The following is a 20,651-nucleotide window of genomic DNA, read 5'->3' as shown; positions in this document are numbered from 1 at the left end:
TCTATTCAAAGCCCCAGCTCAACAGCTGCATAAACAAATAAAGAGAGAACCATTTGGGATGGTAAAAACAACAAAATGACAATGTACAGTATATAGCAAAGTAAGTGTGTAAAACTTTAAAATCAGCATTATGTACAGTTTAAGTGAGTCCATTTTATTACTCATATACAGCCATTAGTGAAAGTTAAATAAAAATTGATGAGACACAAAACATTTTGGTATCTCTTATCAGAGAATCATGGGTTTTTGCTACTGTTGGAGAGTTGCATATTTTCAAACTGGCAGATGGAGAGGCCACTGCCTCTTCTCCCAAAAGTACAATACTGAGAAATGGAAACAAGTAAGGCGCATGAATAGATTCTATCATTATGTTATCAACTTACAACAGTTGGTTTAGTGACCATTCAAAGTTACAACAGCATGGAAAAATATGACTTATGACAGTTTTCAGTTACGACCTTTGCATCAACTCCATGATCATATGATGAAAATTCAGATGCTTGGCAACTGGTTCATATTTATGACTGTTGCTGTGTCCCAAAGTCACATGATCACCTTTTTGTGACCTTATGACAAATAAAGTCAATGGGAGAGCCAGATTCACTTAACAACTGGGTTACTAACTTATTAACTCCAGTGATTCTCTTAACAATTGTAGCATCAAAAGTTGTAAAATGGGGCAAAACTCACTTAACAAATGTCTCACTTAACTACAGAAATTTTGGGCTCAATTGTAGTTGTAAGTCGAGGACTATCGGTTTTCTTACAATTACATTTATTATTATATAACAAGGCACTGTCCAGGATTCTTTAGAACATAAAAACATGTCAGTTTTAAGAAATAAGTACCAGTTGCTGTGTATGATAGGATCATTTTTTAAAAAGATTTATTTTTTTAAAAAGGTTTTTAAAAAAGGTTTTTAAAATCCAGCCTATAGCTTTATATCTATTTTTCACAAGATCAGTTAAAATGGATTAATTTACTATTTAATCTACCATTTTCTTAAATTATGTGGGTTACACTCCATATCCTAAAATTAGAGCATAGCGGGCAGAAGGCATTTATCATCCAAATATATGTAGGCCTCTAGTTTTTTTTACAGTAACAACATTGATTTTCCTAGAAAATAATTTCCCTCAAAACAATAAGAGCTGTCTGCATATTTTGGTGTTTTCCTGAATTTAAAGTGCCTTGACTGATGTAATAGAGTAACAGTATAACAGAGTTGGAAGGGACCTTAGAGGTCTTCTAGTCCAACCCCCTGCTCAAGCAGGAAACCCTATAATCTTTCAAACAAATTGCTGTCCAATTTCTTCTTAAAAACCTCCAATGATGGAATATTGACAACTTCTGAAGGCAAGTCGTTCCACTGATTAATTGTTCTGTCAGGAAATTTCTCCTTAGTTCTAGGTTGGTTCTCTCCTTAATTAGTTTTCATCCATTGCTTCTTGTTCTGCCTTCAGATGCTTTGACCTCCTGCTTCTTTGTGGCAGCCCCTCAAATATGGAAGACTGATATCATGTAACCCCTTCTTTTCATTAAACTAGACATATCCAATTTCTGTAACCGTTGTTCCAGTGGTGGGATTCAGCCAGTTCGCACCTATCCAGGAGAACTGATTGTTAACTTTCTAAGCAGTTTGGAGAAGCTCTTGGAAGAAATCTCCTTTTGTTTTTTTCCCCACTTTACAGGGCTAATCCTGTAAGGAAGGCAGGAAGGAAACATTCTGGCATTGTTTCTAGCCTAATCTTTATTGCCCTCCTTACAGAAACTTTCTCTCCTGTTAACCCTTTATTACATTGTAACAGCTAAGGCAAAGCGCCCATCGACATGAGTGATGTTGAGTTGGCCACATCTACCCAGTCACATGACCACCGAGCCACGCCTACCCAGCTGGTCATTAGGGCAGAGAACCAGTTGTTAAAATATTTGAATCCCACCACTTCATTGTTCATATATATATAAGGATATTTTTTATGATTCTGTGATTTATCTAATTATATAAAACAATATAGAATAACATACCTGTAAATTTTAAAAAGCCAATAAAATAAAACAATTGTGATTTGGGGAGAGATTTTGAATAAAATATTCATTTAAATGGATTCAGAAAGACTAACAATTAAACTGAAGTTATTCTGAAATCTTGGTGAATTCCATAATATAAAAAGTAAAGAGGAAACTCTGTAACTGTCCTTACATAACCCCACAGCCTTGAATAATGCCCCTTTTATTCAAAGCATCATGATCACTGCCTGCTTCATAGCACGAAAAGTTTATAATGAATTGTAATATTGAAAAGTTGAAATTTCTGTTCAATTTTATAAAACTGAATGTATATTTCAGATAATTCAACAATACTTATTTTAAAAAAGAACTCAAGAAAAGAAAAGAGATGATACTTCCCAACTATATGTTGCTCTGTCAAGTCTTTTACAAAGGCAACATTTCATGACCAACTTTAATTACTACACTACAAAATTATTAGCAGCTCAAAATAAAAATATGATATGATATATATGACATAATATAATAAGATAATAAAAATGTTGGAAAGTTTAATCTTTCAGAGATTTATGATTTATGTATAAGTCATGTTATTCAGGAAATGTGGCTAAATATAGCATAATTACCCCCTCTCATTCCCCCCCCCATTCTGAATGGTTCTGAAGGTAGAACGCTCTATGTACAGATAGTCCTTGGGTTGTGAGAGAAATTAGGACTATATAATTGGTAGCAAATGTCAAAACCATCTGAATCATCAATTTAACCCTCCTATAGACTCTGTGACATATTCCACAATCCGTGATAACCAAATCTTCAAAGTTGTATGAGAGGCCACCAGAGTTGGAATGAACTCTAATATCCACTGTGTCAGATGTTTGACAACCACTATTTGAATTACTGATGTTCATATAAGTATTCACAAATATCTGCCCAGTAGCAATTTGTTATAGCGGCACACAAAAATGGATGAAACACACAATCCAGTAGAAATCATACTGGTTTTGCAAAGAAAATGTAAACTATCTTTGTATATATTGTTATCTGACAATTATTTTCTTCTACTTTTCCAATTTTTCTAGGATCTGCTGATAGAGAATTTATCTTAGCTTGAAGTGAACATTTGTTCACACCAAACTATTCCCCCCATATTAGGAGCCAGATTTGGCGAAGAGGTATGATCTACAATTTGAAAAATTGTACATGCTGACACTAATTTTGTGACTGTGTTGTTATCTTGTTGAGTTTTGGAGTTTTATGTATGTTTTTAATACAAGATTTAATTTAGCACGTCAAACAAACTAACCTGGAAACTGAAAAGTGGCACTTTAAAAAATGATTTAAAACATTTTGACATTCTCAATAGGTTTAAGAAGAACAGCTGAAAGCTTAAAGGAACATCGTATGGTGAACTAAGAGCCATATACTTGCATGAAATGTAAATGAACTGATTCATCTTTGGGGGATTTCCCTCTCTCTTACCTAATCTCTTCCAGGATACCGTGCTCACAAGGAATTCTTCTCATTTAGCCAGTTACAATACTCTGAAGAAGGCAAGTGGCCAAATAGCAAACACAATGAGTACATGAGTATTTAAGAAAATACACAAAAAAAGCATTCAATTTCATGTGAGGAATACTTTTCATCGCAACTGTAATTTGAAACCTGCTTTATAAAAGAAGGCTTTAGAACAGAAATATTGTTCCTTACCAGCAAATCTACTAATTATTGAGGAAGTAAGGCCAACCTGTCAACAAAATACAAACATTTATCTCACAATAAATGGGTGCAGCAAACCTACAAAATATGAGAAGTAAGAAATGGGACAAGTCAAAGTCATTACTAAAGAAGACTACATGAATAAAATCAAATACTGGAACTAGAGAGGACTAGAACCAAGAAAAGTCTTAGCCTAAATAGATGAAAACAAAGTGATTAGCTTCCACTCTTTATCCAAAAATTAAAAGGTAGTATAAATATCAATAGTTTTGCTGAATAACTTTAAAAAAGAAATCTTTAATGCATTTGTTAAACTACTTCCTTTTTTTTCTACAACCACCCAAGGCCTTTCACATTAATTTAAAATATATATAAAATAAGAATAAAGATAATATGTAAAAATCAAAATTAATATCATTAACATTATTTATTTATTTAATTTATTTGCCGCCCATGTTATAGTGAACAAGTAACGATTTTAATTAACAGTTAAAAACTAGATTATTTTTAAACTATTTTCTTAGAATAGGTATCATTCACCCCTCCATAGGTAGTATATTTAATGACCCAGAAACAATACATGACAAACCCTTTTTAAATATTGCAGATAAATGAATTTCTGGTAGCAACAAAGGAATCTTTAATGATATAAGCTTTAGGTCAATAATATTGGGCAATATATACCCCATATTAACCCTATTTTAATTAAGCTAAATACGCATAATTGAAGTAAGCTTCAATTATGCATAAGCTTCTTCCATACGTATTAATATTCTCCCATTCCCCCATCTTGTTTTCAGGCCAGGAACTCTTTTCATAAACACTTTATCAAACCTGTTGTTTGGGGGGGAGGGGAGGTAGTATATACAGTAAACAATGCCCAGAGGAAAAGTACACCTTGGATTCAATCTAAATGACATATCTCTGTGAAGGATTCCTGTTCTGAGATTTTAAGAGTTTCATTTCAGTTTCTTGAACCTAAATTTCCTTGAAAAATTTCCCCATCCTCCTGAAACATATCAAGAGCAATATCTCTCCGTAAAAAAGATCCAAAATCCCATACGGATAAAATATTGGAGTATGAATCAGACCTAACTGGAAGAATAATTTGAAAGGATGTCTAGAAAAAATCAGTAAGATTATCTCATTTTTCCTTAAACTATGATAATCTGAATGAGCCTCAAGTGGAACATTCAGACTAAAGTACTGTGGAAAGCCTAAACTGAAAGCCTTTCTGTTTAGAATTTGGGGTATGGAAGAATCTCTCCAACATTTCTTAGTTTGTTACTTCTCTGGACTGAATTACCTTGACTAAAAGAAGAAAACAACATAGTCAAACAAACGAACAAACTAAACCTGGAGAACATCACAAAATCTGAAAATAGAAGTAGAACTGTGACAAAAGAAAGCAAAGATTGTACCAATTGTAATGGGTGCCTTGAGTACAGTTTCAAATATCTGGAGCATCAATTGAACAGCATCAGCATTGATAAATTTACCATCAATTGCAATCGCAAAATGCAGCTTTATGTTGAATAGCTTACACCCTATGATTATATTTTTAATATTGTTAAATAACTGCCTATCCCAGATCCTTAAAAGGTCTAAACAAGTGAACAATATGTGAAATCGAGTCTAAAAATCCTGCTGTGCAACCAACAATAATAAAATGCAGAAGACGTCTGCATTGCTTTGTTTCCAAATATTGCAATGTCTATTATCCAGACTTTTTTGTATTAACAACTGTTAAGTTTAGGTATTGTGCAGCAGATACTTGTCTATATGAATTCTACAGTCAGCACTTCAGCTTCTTCTGGTCTTCTTATCAAGGCCTTTTAGTTCTGCTTGAGTCCAGTCTACTATTCCACTTGTGTATCTCTAACAACTTGAAATGCCTAGGTGATAATTGCCTTGGTGGTATTTCCTCCACTGAGTTTGGTCTGTAAGATCTTCACTTTCATGATGTATTCACTTTCTAGTCTTCTTTACTTCAGTGTGCTTGATACTGTCTTCTTGAAGGATGCCCAGTGTTTGTCTTCATCCAGACTTTTGATATTGTTTCCTTCAGTTTTCAAACTTTTCCCTGTGATGACAGCGAGGATGGCACATTTGTCTACCTAAAGTAAGGCCCCCAACCCTGCAGGATTTTAGAAAGATATTTAAGACTAGGATCTTAACCCAGTGCTCCTATCAGGTGGGATACAACACAGTTTTATTCCAATTACCATTTAATTGTTATATGTTATTTTAGTGAAGTGTTCCATGCACCTCTGGCATATAGTCATGCTGGCCACATAACCACAGAAATTGTCTTCAGACAAGAAACCTAGATGATCACTGTCCCCTAAAACATGGCTGACAGGGAAACCTTTACCTTTTACTGGTTTTTTTCTTTTGTATTTTTAACTAACAGCTATGTATGTTACCTAGTCACAATGTTAGTTGAGCAGTCATAAAATGTTATAAATAAATAAATAAATAAATAAAACTCTTTATCAGGAAAAAACATGAACTATACTTATTCAAGGAGCAAGTTTATATCAGAAGAAGAAAAGTGTCGTCTTTTTTTCAACCAAAAAATAGACTTCCAAGTCCATATAAGATATCCTGCTGAAATTGATCGACAGTGGATGCTATGAAACTACCACAGTTCAAATAAAACCGTTAAATGAAATTTCAACTTTCCATTATTAAGTATTTTCTCATGATCAAAAATAATGTGCTTGAAAATGGAAACATCTGGAAGAAATACATGTTTTTTAATCTTTAAAAAACATTAAAAGAAATTAGCATGCACTTTAAATATGAAATAATTCCTATTTCATAAGAATTTTACTATTTGATGTAAAACATTTAACAAAAAGAAATGAGTGAAAAGTTATATAGACAAAAAGGAATAAATTCAAGGATTAAATTAAAAGAATCAAGTTCATTCAATGGTTCAATATGGAAGTTTTAACCAAATTCCTTAACCTGAACATATTTGTGGGACACAACAGATAGGGGACTTAGCACATATTGCATATTGTTTGAATATAAATTGTATTGTAAAAAGAAATCAGTGTCTTGGTTCATACATTAAACAACACCCAATTGGTATTCACATTTAGAACAATGGATTTTACATGTGAACAGAATGCGAATATGACATATTGTATGGCCTTTTACTTGAATAAAATAGAACAAATGAGAACTGCATATGTATATCTGACTCTAATACATTGGAGGAATGATACAGAAATACTATTTCTATTTTCTTTTAGTTTATTCTTCTATTCTTTTTTTAATATGGTCTTATTATTGCCTTGTATTTGTATTCTGACATAGCTTCACGGCTAATCAAAATATCATCTTCTTCATCTTCTTCAAGCTGGAAAATGTAGAAAGAGAGGAAGTAGAAACAATAGTTTTTCTCCTACAAATAATAGGATTGAAGGAGGGAAACAACTGGATACAGATAATCCTTTAAATTAAAATATAATTAGAAAGGGGGAGATCACTCATACCTTTATGGAACTGTAATGTATGATAGAAAAGCAAAAAATTGAGATATTCTATAGTTCGTGACTGTAATATAAATTAGCAAGTCTTTGTAGTTAAAGAAAATCACTGGCACAAATGAACATATTACTTGAGATTTTTTGCAAAATAAACGTGATACAGGGCAAAAACTTGCTAGATTGGAATGTTCCTGCTCATCCTGGCTTTGCTCTTCTAAGTACAACTGGAATGTTATACATTTCTAAACTTTGCCTCTCAGCAAAGCCTAGATTATTTTATGACTATATTGTGACTATTCACTACCTGAATTAAAAATCAGTTATTTGGCCTTTATTTTAAAATTCAATCTTGGATGTTCTTTAACTACAGACTGTACCCATTACAGAAAGTTGAAATATCTAACTAAACATGATTTTTGACATTTGGTTTATGAATTTTGCTCCTCCTCTCTGAACAAATTCCAAGCTCTACACAAAACAGCATGTTCTTTCTACATTCAATATATTGCATTCTCTTGCAAAGAATGCAGAGTGACAAAGCAGAAAATCCTTTGAACCAGAAGCTTTATATAGAAGCTAACTATATAAATACAGACTAACTTTGTATACTTTTGAATGACTGCTATTCTTACCATTTATATAATAATAGCAATAGCAATAGCAGTAGACTTATATACCGCTTCATAGGGCTTTCAGCCCTCTCTAAGCGGTTTACAGAGAGTCAGCATATTGCCCCCAACAATCTGGGTCCTCATTTTACCCACCTCGGAAGGATGGAAGGCTGAGTCAACCCTGAGCCGGTGAGATTTGAACCGCTGAACTGCTGATCTAGCAGTAGCCTGCAGTGCTGCATTTAACCACTGCGCCACCTTGGCGCAGTGGTTAAATGCCTGATATACAATATTAACCTGATATACAATATTAAGTTTTCTGTATAGTCCTACTGAAGAACATTTTCTCCTTTTAAGAGATTCACAAATATTATCCGTTTCTACTTAGCAACTATTCTGTGAAGTCCAAGAAACATTTTAATTTTAGAAAAAGCAAATCTGCTAAGTTTCAAGGCTTTTCTGAAGGCTAAAGGAGAGGAAACAGATCTCACTTCCATTTCCGCTCTAGCAAGATGTTCCAAGGGCATGGCAGAAAAGGCTTTTCTCCTGGATCCCACCAGCTGAAATTCCTTAGGGAATTTGTGATGCGATCCACAATAGGGATGGGATCCCTTGTGACAGCATTAGTGGGGCAGGCCAATTGCCCTGGGGAAATAAGATTCTGCAAATATCCTCGACCCATGCCACAGACGGCTTTAAAAGTGCTAACCAACCTGCAGCTCACATAACTGGTGTTACATATGCCATCGTAGGGCCTCCAAAACTATCTGCACTGGTGCATTCTGGACCCACTGTAGCTTCTGAATACTCTTCAATGGTAGCTCCAGGTATAGTGTGTTGCAATAATCCAAACAGGAGATGATCAGTGAGGCAGAAAGGGCCTCAAAATTCAGAAAAGGGTGCAGTTGGTGCACAACATGGTTGTACAAAGGCTCTCCAGGACTTCCACGTGCTCTTTAAGCAGGAATCGTGAATATAGTTGCATAATGGGTCTGTCTGGGGTAGTGTAACATCACCAAGAACTAAAGAAGATAAACTTCTGGCTCCCAAGGCTCTGCATACCCACAGTCCATCTCACCAGGATTCATCTGAAGCCTTCTGTCCCTCATCCAGGTCCCCCTGGTCTCCAGGCATCACAAAAGGGTAACAATAGCATCACTAGGGTCACAAGGGATGGAGATGTAAAGTTGAGTAATAGTAGCATATTGATGGTATCTCATCCCATGGTGTCAGATGATCTCAACAGTGGTATTTCATGTAGCTGTTAAAAAGGAGCCCAGAGAACACTGAGCCCTGAGATACTCTATAAAGTAGCTGCAGCAGACTGGACCTCTTGCACACTAGCATTACCCCCATCCCTAGATGGGAAGGTGGGAAACTGGACAAAAATTGCCCAGTAAAATGGGGTCTAATGATGGATTCATATGTAGGGGGAAGACCCTGGCCTCATTAAAGGGTGAAGCTTTGGAAGCTTTCAATAATCATAAGGGACAAGGATCTAAGCAGCAAGTAGTTGTGCTAACAATTCTAAGGACCCTGTCTACTTCCTTAGGTCTAACAAGATTCAGTTGCTTCCAGGTAACAGGGTCTATTTCCCAGGCATATCTAATGGACTTACATAATGCTTAAGACTCAAACTGAGAGAGAATCTGACCAATTTTATCTACCAGGTTTTGCACAAATTCCACTGCACGGCCCTGAGGATGATTATCTGAGCCCTCCTTTCCATGGATGGACTGGATGACCTTCAACAAGGCTGTCAGGAACACTCTATGAATGCAATAATTGTGCAGAAAAAATGATGTTTTTCTGCTCTTACTGCCACAATGTAGGGCTTAATCACAACTTGTGTTCAGTCAGATCCATTCTTTGTTTTCCTCCAGCGGGCCTAGGAATGATTAGGCCATTGCAGCTAGCAGACCAGTTTTCAGCAGGCAATGAACTGGATCCAAGGATAAAAATAATTCATTAAAATCAAATAGATTTAATTTAATTTAACTTCAGTCTCATTAATTTCAGAGGATCTAACCATCTTTAAACCATTTTAAAAAGAATATGCTTTCTGAACATTTGGTCCATTTCTTCTGTTTGCTTTCTGCTTTGTGTGTGAATGAGAATGTGAACAAGAAATTATATTCTGTTTCATAACAATTATAAACTATATTATTATATAACTGTATATTATATAGATTGATAATATTCAATAATCCATTCCATAATTACATGTGTAATTTTAACTACATATTTTAAAAACTGTAACCAACAATCTAATAATGGAGATCAGGCCTCTTCTTGAAAATTGAATCCCTCATAAAAGCTCAGTTTCTACTCAATAAAGCAACATTTCTTTTCTTTCAGCAATAGTGGCCAAATATTTGTGCTCATTTGAAATTATCACTAAACATATCAGAGTGGGTTTTGGAACAATACACAAGATGAAATTCAAACCAAACATTAGATAGGGACTCCTAAATATATGTTCCTGAGTTTTATGTGTGCATTTGCAAAGTATGCCTGGGTAAACACTCCAGTAGAAGAACAAACTATTAAAAACCCTCCGACTTAAACAAAAAATCCAAAGGCTGAGGCTTTATTCATCTGTCCTCGGGAGTTAAAAGTCCCATTATTTTCAGTGTGGCACACTTCAAATTACATCTGAATAGGATTCCATGCGACCCTTGTTATTGACAGCTCTTTTTCTATTTTAGAATCTTTATGCTTTTGGAAATACCGAGTAATAAAGTACTAACTCCTCACCACACATTATATAAAATACAGTATAGGATAATATTTTATAGTATACTTTTTTTTAAAGAACAAGCCAGTTTTTGAAATGTATAAACCACAAACAAGTAGATAATACAATTCCATGTAATTTTAATGGAATATCAATAACTGCTTGTTTAAAGCCACTGTTAAATAAGGTTTATAGTCATCATTGACAGAGCCTTAGAAAATGCCTGAGGAAAAACAGCAAAGACCAATAATTTCAGCAAAACAGCTTGCTTTCCAAATGCTAAAAATAGATAAAGAAAATATCTCACAAACTGTGAAATGTTGGTCAGCAATCATTTTATGCTAAGTAACATAGCCTCCCCACTACCTTGCTAAAAATAAAACTGTATGTATTGCAATACTTTTCACTTGCTTCAGCCAAGAACTCCAAAACCTCCCTGAAACTAACCTCAGTTGGATCACTTGCTTGTGTACTATGAGTCAGCACTTCTCAACATTTCTGGAAATTCCTCAGTGTAAACTCCTCCCATATAGCAGGAAACTGCACATTCAACTCAGCATATACCAGGAAATACATACAGTTATGAGCATTTCACCGGAGTCACATAAGCATTCAATTTAGTTTTTTGGAAAGCTACCAACCCCACAGTTTTCAGCCATTCTCTTTCGTGCAGAAATGCAATGCTACAGTGAATAAAGAAAAATAACAGGAATGCCTTCTGTTCGTCACTAAATGCTGCTTAGAACAGTATCAGATTACAGAACAATTAGAATTCTGACAGATATCCTTAAATCTAATATATAAGGTTAACAATTAAATATGATACTGTCAATTCCTAAGAAATATAGTGACTGGAAACAGTTTCTACATTAACTATTTCATATTCAAAATAATCACATGGATAAATAAGTTAAACATGTGAAGTATAATTAAAGTAAGGTAAAATGGACAAACTCAGGGGTAAGTGAAACCAAGATAAAACCACTAAAAGTGAAATATCTAAAAGAACACAAAACTGTTCATAAAATCTCAAATAAAAAAGTTTTCATCCAGCACCAACAAAGCATAATATAGAACCTAGGCAAGGTTCTCTGAAGAGGTTATTCTATAAAAGAGATAACAGCTCTCAAATGATCTTCCTTTTGTAGCATCATATTTGAAGAGGATTTCGGAAGAAAATGGTTGATGACTATGGTGCAATAAATGAATATGAGAAAAGGTAATCTGCCCCAAGCAATTTATTGTATTTATTATTCAGATTACATCCTGCCTCTATTGTGTACAACCCAAGGCAGTGCACATAATGTTCCATTATCCTATTTTACCCATAACAGCAATCCTGTTAGGAGGGCTAGGCTAAGAAAAAGTAGTTGACCCAAAGTCACCTAGCCAGGTTTCATGGTTAACGGAGAACTAGCACAAGAACATCTTAACCTCTACACCAAACTTGCCTAAACAAGCAATAAAGGTTAAAATGAATCCTCTCAATAGAACCATTGCAATCATGCAAAATTATATGCTCCGTTCTTCACACTATGTTTATTAAGAGTTCCACCCGAATACTACTGAGAAACAGGCCAAATGAAGAGCTCAACTGCCATATAGTGATCAATTACTTTGGTAAAGAAGAGAAATTCTGACTCTTTTGTTGTAGAGGAGAAACGTATCACCAGTGTTGTCTGCTAACTGCGGAAAAGTGGAACAAGGATGAAAAGCTTTAGGACAATAGAAAGGAACCTAGAGAAGCAGCAGCATTAGAAGGCAACACCAGTAACCAGAAGAAAGACTGAAATGAAGTGGGAAGCAGGGATGATATAGTAGTGTAGCACATTGTAGTCTTCTGTAAGGTAAGAAAAGAGAGACAGAGAAAAATAGGCAGCCCTTCCTCTACATTAAGAGCCAGCTGGAAGCAAGTGACAGCAACTGCAAGGCAGCTAGGCAGCAGGCCTCTGACAGTCTCAAAGATTGATGCTGGAACAGGTGAAGACGCCAGGTACTAGTAGCAGAAGACAGCTGCAATTGAATGGCAACTCAGCAGAACATCTACTAAGACTTTCTCAGAAAGTCTAGAAATATACAAAAGGAGTATCAATGATGGCTGGAACAAACAAGAAAAAGAAATGTCAAAGTCAGGAGACGACAGAATTCCAGTACTTTGATGGAGACAACTGAAATAAACCAAGACGACCAAGCAGAAGCAATTATAGCAGACTGCCTCCACTTGGCCAGCTGGCAGTAGATCCTTGTTTTATCTAAACTGATAAGGCCATTTAAATAACCAAGACCACCTGTGTCCAATAAAAACAATAATACTTAGTCACAGCAGCTACCGAGTTTATAAAACTGTTATTTTGAGGGGAGTACAAAATCATCCAAAGAGACCATCTTCCTACAAATAGTTTCCTATGTCTGGATTGTTTCTTGGTTTATTGGCTATTATTTCACAATACCGAACAGTGTAGTACTATTAACACAGGTAACCTGCACAATGCTCTGGAGAATTTTCCATAGGATGTTCCCAAGTCATGGAACCAACACAACATTTGGACAATCTCAAATAGCAAAAGGCACAGAAAACAGAATTATCCTACAATATAGTATGATAGAATAAAAAGCAACAACAATGCCTACATGATGCTCAATCCTTTCTAGTCATTTTGCATAAAAATGGTCTCTTTACCATTTTTCATAATGTAAATATAAATAAATGTATAATACAAAACTAAACCTTAACTGCCATAAATGAACAGATATTCAAGTGTTTCCAAAATTCAAACTCTTTTCAGAATTTCAACATTCAGTTTATGCTAACAACATTTTCAGTCCAAGTTCTTAAATAGAATACTTTCTGTGTTACTGTTAAACATGGATTGTAACCATGCTTAATGCATTTTAAGTAACAATATTGGTGTCATTTAAAAGACCTTTAGCTTGAGATCCTTATTCACTAGACATAGCAACATGATCACATAATGAGAAAGAAGATAGTAGTATCTGTAATTTGGAAGAAAACAGAGCTGATCCCATCAACATACCTCTTTAGATCAAAACAAGCGAAAACAAACAATGGGATACATAATCTCCACCCAAGCAGAATGTATAGATCTTGCATTCTATATGCTAGAGACAGATTCCTAGCCTTCACCTGCCCAATATAAACTTTACAGCAACTCTGACAAATGGCAAGACTCTTAAAAAGTGTTCTCTGTCGTGAACATTCAATATTTGTTCTATAATAAGCAGCACTGCTGACAGCTAATGTAGTCTTAACCATACATGCTGTTTCACTGGATGAATTACATATAGTATTTATTATTCTATTTATTTCTCACTTTTCTGCTCTTCAACTTTGCAAATAAATAGAACTATAATACTATGAATATCTACCATTTCAGCTGCACAGGCATGTGTATATCTTTTTAGGGCATCATAAATATATTATTTAACAGAAATAAATATTATGTTTGTGTATATGTGCTTTTATAGGGAAACAGAATCACTCATGCTGGTTGTTTAATATTATCTTCAACTTCTGCACTAAGTAGCTTTTTCTTTTCAATTGTGCTCTAAAAAGAAAAGCTCTGTAACAAACCTGTTTTTCTGAACTTTTTAAAATTCTCACTACAGATCAATAAGATTAAAAAGCAGCATACAGCCAAATACTCCAAACATTATAGTCATTAATAGATGCATTTAACATGTATGCAGCTTTTAAATGCAAGGCGTCTGGTTCTAATTTCAATTCTGGCTTACAATAAAAGTAACTCCTCCACAATACTTGTATTATAAGCTGTTCTCTGCCTCCCCCTCTTCCAATATTTTCCTCCTTTGTGGAAGAAGTTGTTCCTTCCTTCTTGCTGGAAGCCACCTGACCACTGCCAGGAAGAGGAATGCAAAACATTCCCAGGAGCAGTTCCTGACGTCAGCAGAGCTTTTCCCCTCCCAATGTTCAGAACTGTCTGGAAATTCCAGTCTCCAGAAGAACTAATTGAATGCGATAGCAGCTGTAGCCTGTACTGAATCATATTAATCTGCTTCATGCAAGCTACCCCAAACAATCATAAGACTGATGATTTTTTTTCATGGAAATAACATACACCATAAGTACAACTATTATTTTTGCAAGTATAATTGTACTTAATTTTATAATTAACTTAAGCAACTGCTCTAACAAAATTAAATATATACATTTCATTTCTATTCCTTCTTTATAAGAGGAGGAATAGAAAGGCAAGGAAGAATATTTATAAATAAGACAGCCAGACTTCCTCAAGCAGCTTTATATAATCCATAGTTCTACATAGCTCAGACTTCAGGATATAAATTTCTTCTTCCCTTCCACAAAAAAAGTTTTTCGGTAACTGTATGTATATTCTGTTATGATTTTTTCCAGACTATAACTACTAGTTCTGAGTACAGAAATACATATGACCAAAGGACAGCAGCACATTGTTAGAATTTAGTGATTAACAGTATGGTCTAAATCACAAGTACCAATAATATATTCCCAGAAAGTATTGCAAATCAAGATTGTTGGTCTTGGAATTGATCATATATCAAGGATTAATAGGATCCCTACTTTCTTTTGTAAATGTTGACTGTGAAACAAAGATAAGACAGAATGTGATTATTAAAGTATGTCCCCAAGTAATCCTATGTTTCCCGAGAAGGAATTTATTACAGGCAGTCTTTAGTCTACACGCATTTGTTCTGCAACTTTTCAAAGTTTTCAGCACTGCTGAAAAAATGGACATACAACAAGCCCCCGAAATTCCAGCTATCACAGTACCCCAATGGACATGTGATCAGAATCTGGATGCTTGAATGGCCAGCTCATGATTACTTCCTCCAAAGTAATGAGGAAGCTTGCAGGGAAGATTGCTAGTCATTTCTGTAAATTGCTCCTGCCTGAGCACTTCCCCACACCTATGCACAGCTTTTTACTGGTCTCCTAAGTCTTTTGAAATTTGCAGTCTGTGTTGAGTCTGCAAAATCCTTCCTTGACTTGTGCATAAAACTCACATTAGCCTTCCTAAGATTCCCCTCATACATACCCACAATAGCACCTCCACACTCCTTACCTGGGACAACTGCCACTTCACACTTAACAACCTGCATATCTTGGGATTATGACAGCAACTGGGATTGCTGGGATAGCAATCACTAAGCGATGTGGTCACATGACATTACGCATTACCATGATGGCACAGTGGTTAGAATGCAGTACTGCAGTCTACTTCTACTGCTAGCAGTTTGGCAGTTCGAACTCCCTAAGGTGTCATGTGGGGTGCATCTTCAAACAACTTCATCAAGCTGGTATGCAGAACGGTTGGCCTTGACCAAGTCCAAACATCAGCCACCAGCATGCACAGAAGATGGTGAGAACAAGACTCCTCCAGTACAATATAATCCCCTTCCCTAATACCATGCACCGCCCCCCCCCCCAGGTTCCTATGGCAGAAGATAGCAAGCAAGCATAACAAGCAAAACAGAAGCTGACATCTGGCCCTCCTTCAGAAAGAGATATCACCCCTGCAGGAAAAGAGAGAGGGAAAACAATACAAAATAACAACATAGTATATACATCTATCATAAAATCAAAGCTTATCAGGATAGCTGGTGTAGAACTTCTGCAAAAGTCTGGGAGCCCTAACATGAGATTTGTCAACCCTTTCAGCCTGGGAAGGGGGAAAATGTTTCCAGGAGACCAAATACTGAATGCGATCTCTATGTTTTCTGGAGTCCAAGATTTCTTTAACTTCAAAATGTTGTTCTCCCTCAATAAGAATAGGGACTTGAGGTGAAGGTTGAGGTGGACGAAACGAAGAGGTGTGCTCCAGTTTTAACAGGTTCACATGAAACACAGGATAAATTCTGCTAAGGTTCTTCGGCAACTCCAATTTCACCGATACAGGATTTATGATTTTCACAACTTTCACTACGTATTTTGGACCCAACTTCTTTGATTTTTGTGTGGTTTGCAGGAACTTAGTGGACAAAAACACCCTATCCCCAACTCTGTACTCTTTTGGCTTTGTCTTTTTCTTATCCGCTTGTTTTTTGTGAGCTTCGTGAGCCGCATCTAATGCTTTGTGGGTCATGGGCCAAAAGTGCCGAAGTTGATCACTCCATTCAGATATGGATAAAATTTGTGGTTTCTCCTGAGGCAATTCAGGAATCGGTACAAAGTCCCGAACAAACACTACTTTAAAAGGGATCATGCCACTACTGCTGTGAACAGAATTATTGTACGCCACCTCTGCATGTGGTAACAGTTCCGCCCAATTATCCTGTTGATAATTGATGAAACATCGGAGGTAGTGCTCCAAAACCGAGTTAGTCCGTTCACAAGCTCCGTTAGTCTGAGGATGGTTAGCGGAGCTTAGCCCCTGGGCAGAGCCAATCAATTTCAGGAACTCTTTCCAAAAGAGGGAGGTGAATTGAACCCCCCTGTCTGAAATTATGCGTTCAGGGACACCATGTAACCTATATACACGTGAAATAAACATTTTTGCCAAAGACTTCTCTGACGGGATCTTGGAGCAAGGCACAAAATGAACCTTTTGGAAAACAAATTGGTGATAACCCAAATAACGGTATATCCCAGACTTTCTGGTAGTTCAACAATAAAGTCCATTGAGATCTCCTTCCATGGGGCTCCAGGACGGGTGACACTTTGGAGGATACCCTGGGGCTTTCCTGGTAGTCTTTTCGTGGCCTTACAGATGGGGCAACTGGCTATGTAGGACTCAATGTCTTTTTTCAATGAAGGCCACCAAAATTGCCTCTTAATCAAATGCAAAGTCTTTACAAATCCAAAATGGCCTGCCATTCTTGAATCATGGGCCTGTTGAAGAACGACAGGTTTCAGGTTAGCAGGAACATAAAGTTTAGCCCCCACCCAAGCCAGTCCATCTTTCATGGTGCATTCATCAGAATGTTTCCTGAACCAGTCATCGGATTCAAGACCCTCCTTGAGTTTGTTCATTAGGTCTGTATTCATATCCAAGTCAGCTGGGTTCTGGCTTCTAGTAACCATTGGGGCAGCCAGATTCTTAGCTGGGATGACTGGATGAACCACACTCAGTTTGGAGCTGTTGTACTGGGGAAGCCTGGAGAAGGCATCATCCATAACGTTCTCCCCTCTCGCCCAGGATGTATTTCAGGGTAAAGTTGAAACGGTTGAAGTGTTGTGCCCAACGCAGTTGTTTAGGTGACAGTTTACACGGTGTTTCCAAGGCTTCTAAATTTTTATGATCAGTCCATACTTCAAAAGGGTGTTTCGCCCCCTCTAGGAAGTGTCGCCAGGTCATCAGAGCCTATCTGACAGCAAAAGCTTCCTTTTCCCATATGGCCCATCTCCTCTCTGTCTCTGTAAGCTTACATGAGGTGTAAGCGCATGGTTGCAATTTACCCTCAGCGTTTGTTTAAAGTAATACTCCTCCCACCGCCACATCACTGGCATCAGCCTGTACCACGAATAGCGCATCCATATCAGGGTGTTTCAAAACCAGTTCTGCTGCAAAGAGTTGCTTTAATTTCTCGAAAGCGGCTTGACACTCCATAGTCCAGTTCAGAGGCTTCCCCGGCTTTGGTTTTGTTTCTCCTTTAAATTTTAGAAGATTCGTAATGGGCAGAGCAATGCTAGCGAACGAGGGAATAAATTGACAATAAAAATTTGCAAATCCCAGAAAACTTTGCAATTGCTTGCGGGTGCGAGGAGGTGCCCAATCAGTAATGGCCTTGACTTTTGCCAGGTCCATCTCGATGCCTTTGTGGGAGATACGGTATCCTATGTAATCAATCTTCTCCTGATGAAATTCACATTTAGATAATTTGGAGGACTGAGCGCACCAAAATCACGTGTTCCTCACATGTTTCCGTGTAGATAAGGATGTCATCGAGATAGACTAACAAGCCTTTGTACAAGTGCTCATGCAAAACTTCATTTATTAATTGCATGAAAGCTGCTGGCTCCCCCTGCAGTCCAAACGGGAGTACTCTGAACTGGAAGCATCCGAAAGGGCAGTTGAAAGCAGTTTTCCACTCATCTCCCTCCTTAATTCTGACCCTGTAGTAGGCTTCTCTTAGGTCCAACTTCATGAAAATCTTCCCCTTCCCCAAGTGGGCCAACATATCCTTCATGAGTGGCAGGGGGAATACATTTTCCATGCAAATTCCATTAAGGTTTTTGTAATTCACACATAAATGAAAGAAGCCATCTTTTTTTCTCTGAACAATACAGGTGCAGCCACCTGTGGCCTGGCTGGTTGTATGAAACCCCCTTTTAAATTTTTGTCAATAAACTTTCGCAATTCCTCCATTTCATGTGGTGTCATCAAGTAAATTTGGGGTTCAGGGAGCTTTTCCCCTGGGATGATCTCGATGCTGCAATCAGTAGTGGGGGGGGGGGGCAATTTGTTGGAAGCCCTTTCACTGAAAACCTCCTTGAGGTCCCAATATTCTTTGAGGATTTTCTCTTCTTCTTTAATCTTGTTCTGCACAGCGGCAGCTAGGTTCGTTTCAGCATTGGCTGTGTGAGACGTCCTCCCCTTCCCCTCAAGGGGTTTAGTGGAACTAATGCGCAACCACCCTTTCCTCAAGTTCATGTAAGGGTTCCATCCTTTGGTTTCTTGCTTAATGTCAAGCATGCCTCCTTCAATATCCAAGAAAGGAAAACCTCAACTCCATTTTAATAGAGATAAAGTATTTTTACTAGATATGAAGTGAAAACAGCTAAAGGAAAGCAAGATCTGAGCCAGAAAGGCGGGAACATATACATATCAAACGTTTACCCAGCACCCTCCCCCCAATTCCCCAACCCATTGTCCAATCTGCAACTCCCTAAGGTGTTGTGTGGGGTGCATCTTCAAACAGCCTCATCAAGTTGGTATGCAGAACGGTTGGCCATGACCAAGTCCAGACATCAGTCACCAGCATGCACAGAAGATGGTGAGAACAAGACTCCTCCAGTACAATATAATCCCCTTCCCTAACACCATGCACCCCCAACTCCCTCCCCCCCCCTGTTCCTAGGGCATCCGATAGCAAGCAAGCGTAGCAAGCAAAACAGAGGCTGAGAGACACTTGATGTTATTTCCACAGGGCATCTTGATTCCTTCAGTTTTCAGTATGTTGCCTCTCTGGATGTTAAGGGTGGCACATCTGGCCAACCCAAACTCCACTGCAATATCTTGGCTGAATATGTGGACAGTGTTCAGCAGGAATTCTATTTCAGGGAGTGTTTTTCCATGCAGTTTCAGAGTTTACATATGTCGAAAGGGTGTGTGAAAACCTGGCAGTTGTTTTTGATGTTTGATAACCATGGCCTGACTTGTTCAATATTGTTAAAAGAGGAATCAGAACAATAGCAAACAGTAGTAGTGAAAGTCAATCTCCTTGAAAGATTTATCTCTTAATATTAATTTGTCCCAAACTATTACCATTGACCAGCAATTGTGTCTTCCATTCTGCCATTGATTTTTTCATAAAGCTTCTGATATTTCTACTGATTCTTGCTTAGGCACTAGATTATCCAGTCATGTAATAGAGAATTAAATGCCTCCTTGTAATGAATCCAAAACTACATTCAAGTTGGTCTTCCTTTAACTGTGTTTTTTCAAAATCATCTTGTCAATTAGGATCCGAGGTCTTTTGTTCCTCTGCTACTTGGGCAGTTTCCTTTCTGTTCAGGTGGAAAAAGCTTGTTTTCAATGTTGGACTGCATCACTACCACACCTTTTAGCAATTTGAAAATTGTTGGTAAGCAGGTAATTGGCCTGTACTTGCCTGGTGCTGCCCTTTTTGTTGGATCTTTCATTCTGGTAGGTCTTGCCAGATATTAACCAATGTTTAATTTTATCTCCTTGCAGTATGTTATTAAATTGCTTGACATTGAGTGGGTACAGACCAATCAGATGTTTCAACAAAATATTATGCAGTTCATCTTCACCTGGTCTTGATATATCCATGATCTTCTTGCCCTTTTCTCCATCATTTATGCTGTTAAATTATTTCATTACAAGAATATAACAACACTCAAAAATAATAGTTATGAGTAAAATAAGAGGGTTAAGAAT

The 20,651-nt window shown here is 37.0% G+C and overlaps 1 protein-coding gene across 6 annotated transcripts in view; it reads right to left on the bottom strand.

Moving 5' to 3' along the window:
• SPIDR (scaffold protein involved in DNA repair) overlaps positions 1–20,651 on the bottom strand; it is a 247,544-nt gene that overhangs the window by 100,780 nt on the left and 126,113 nt on the right. The window lies entirely within an intron of this gene.

The sequence above is a fragment of the Thamnophis elegans genome, chromosome 8 (assembly GCF_009769535.1).
Source record: "Thamnophis elegans isolate rThaEle1 chromosome 8, rThaEle1.pri, whole genome shotgun sequence".
NCBI classification, from domain to species: domain Eukaryota; kingdom Metazoa; phylum Chordata; class Lepidosauria; order Squamata; family Colubridae; genus Thamnophis; species Thamnophis elegans.
The sequence above is the reverse complement of the archived record's forward strand: the minus strand, read 5'-3'. Positions and strand labels throughout refer to the sequence as shown.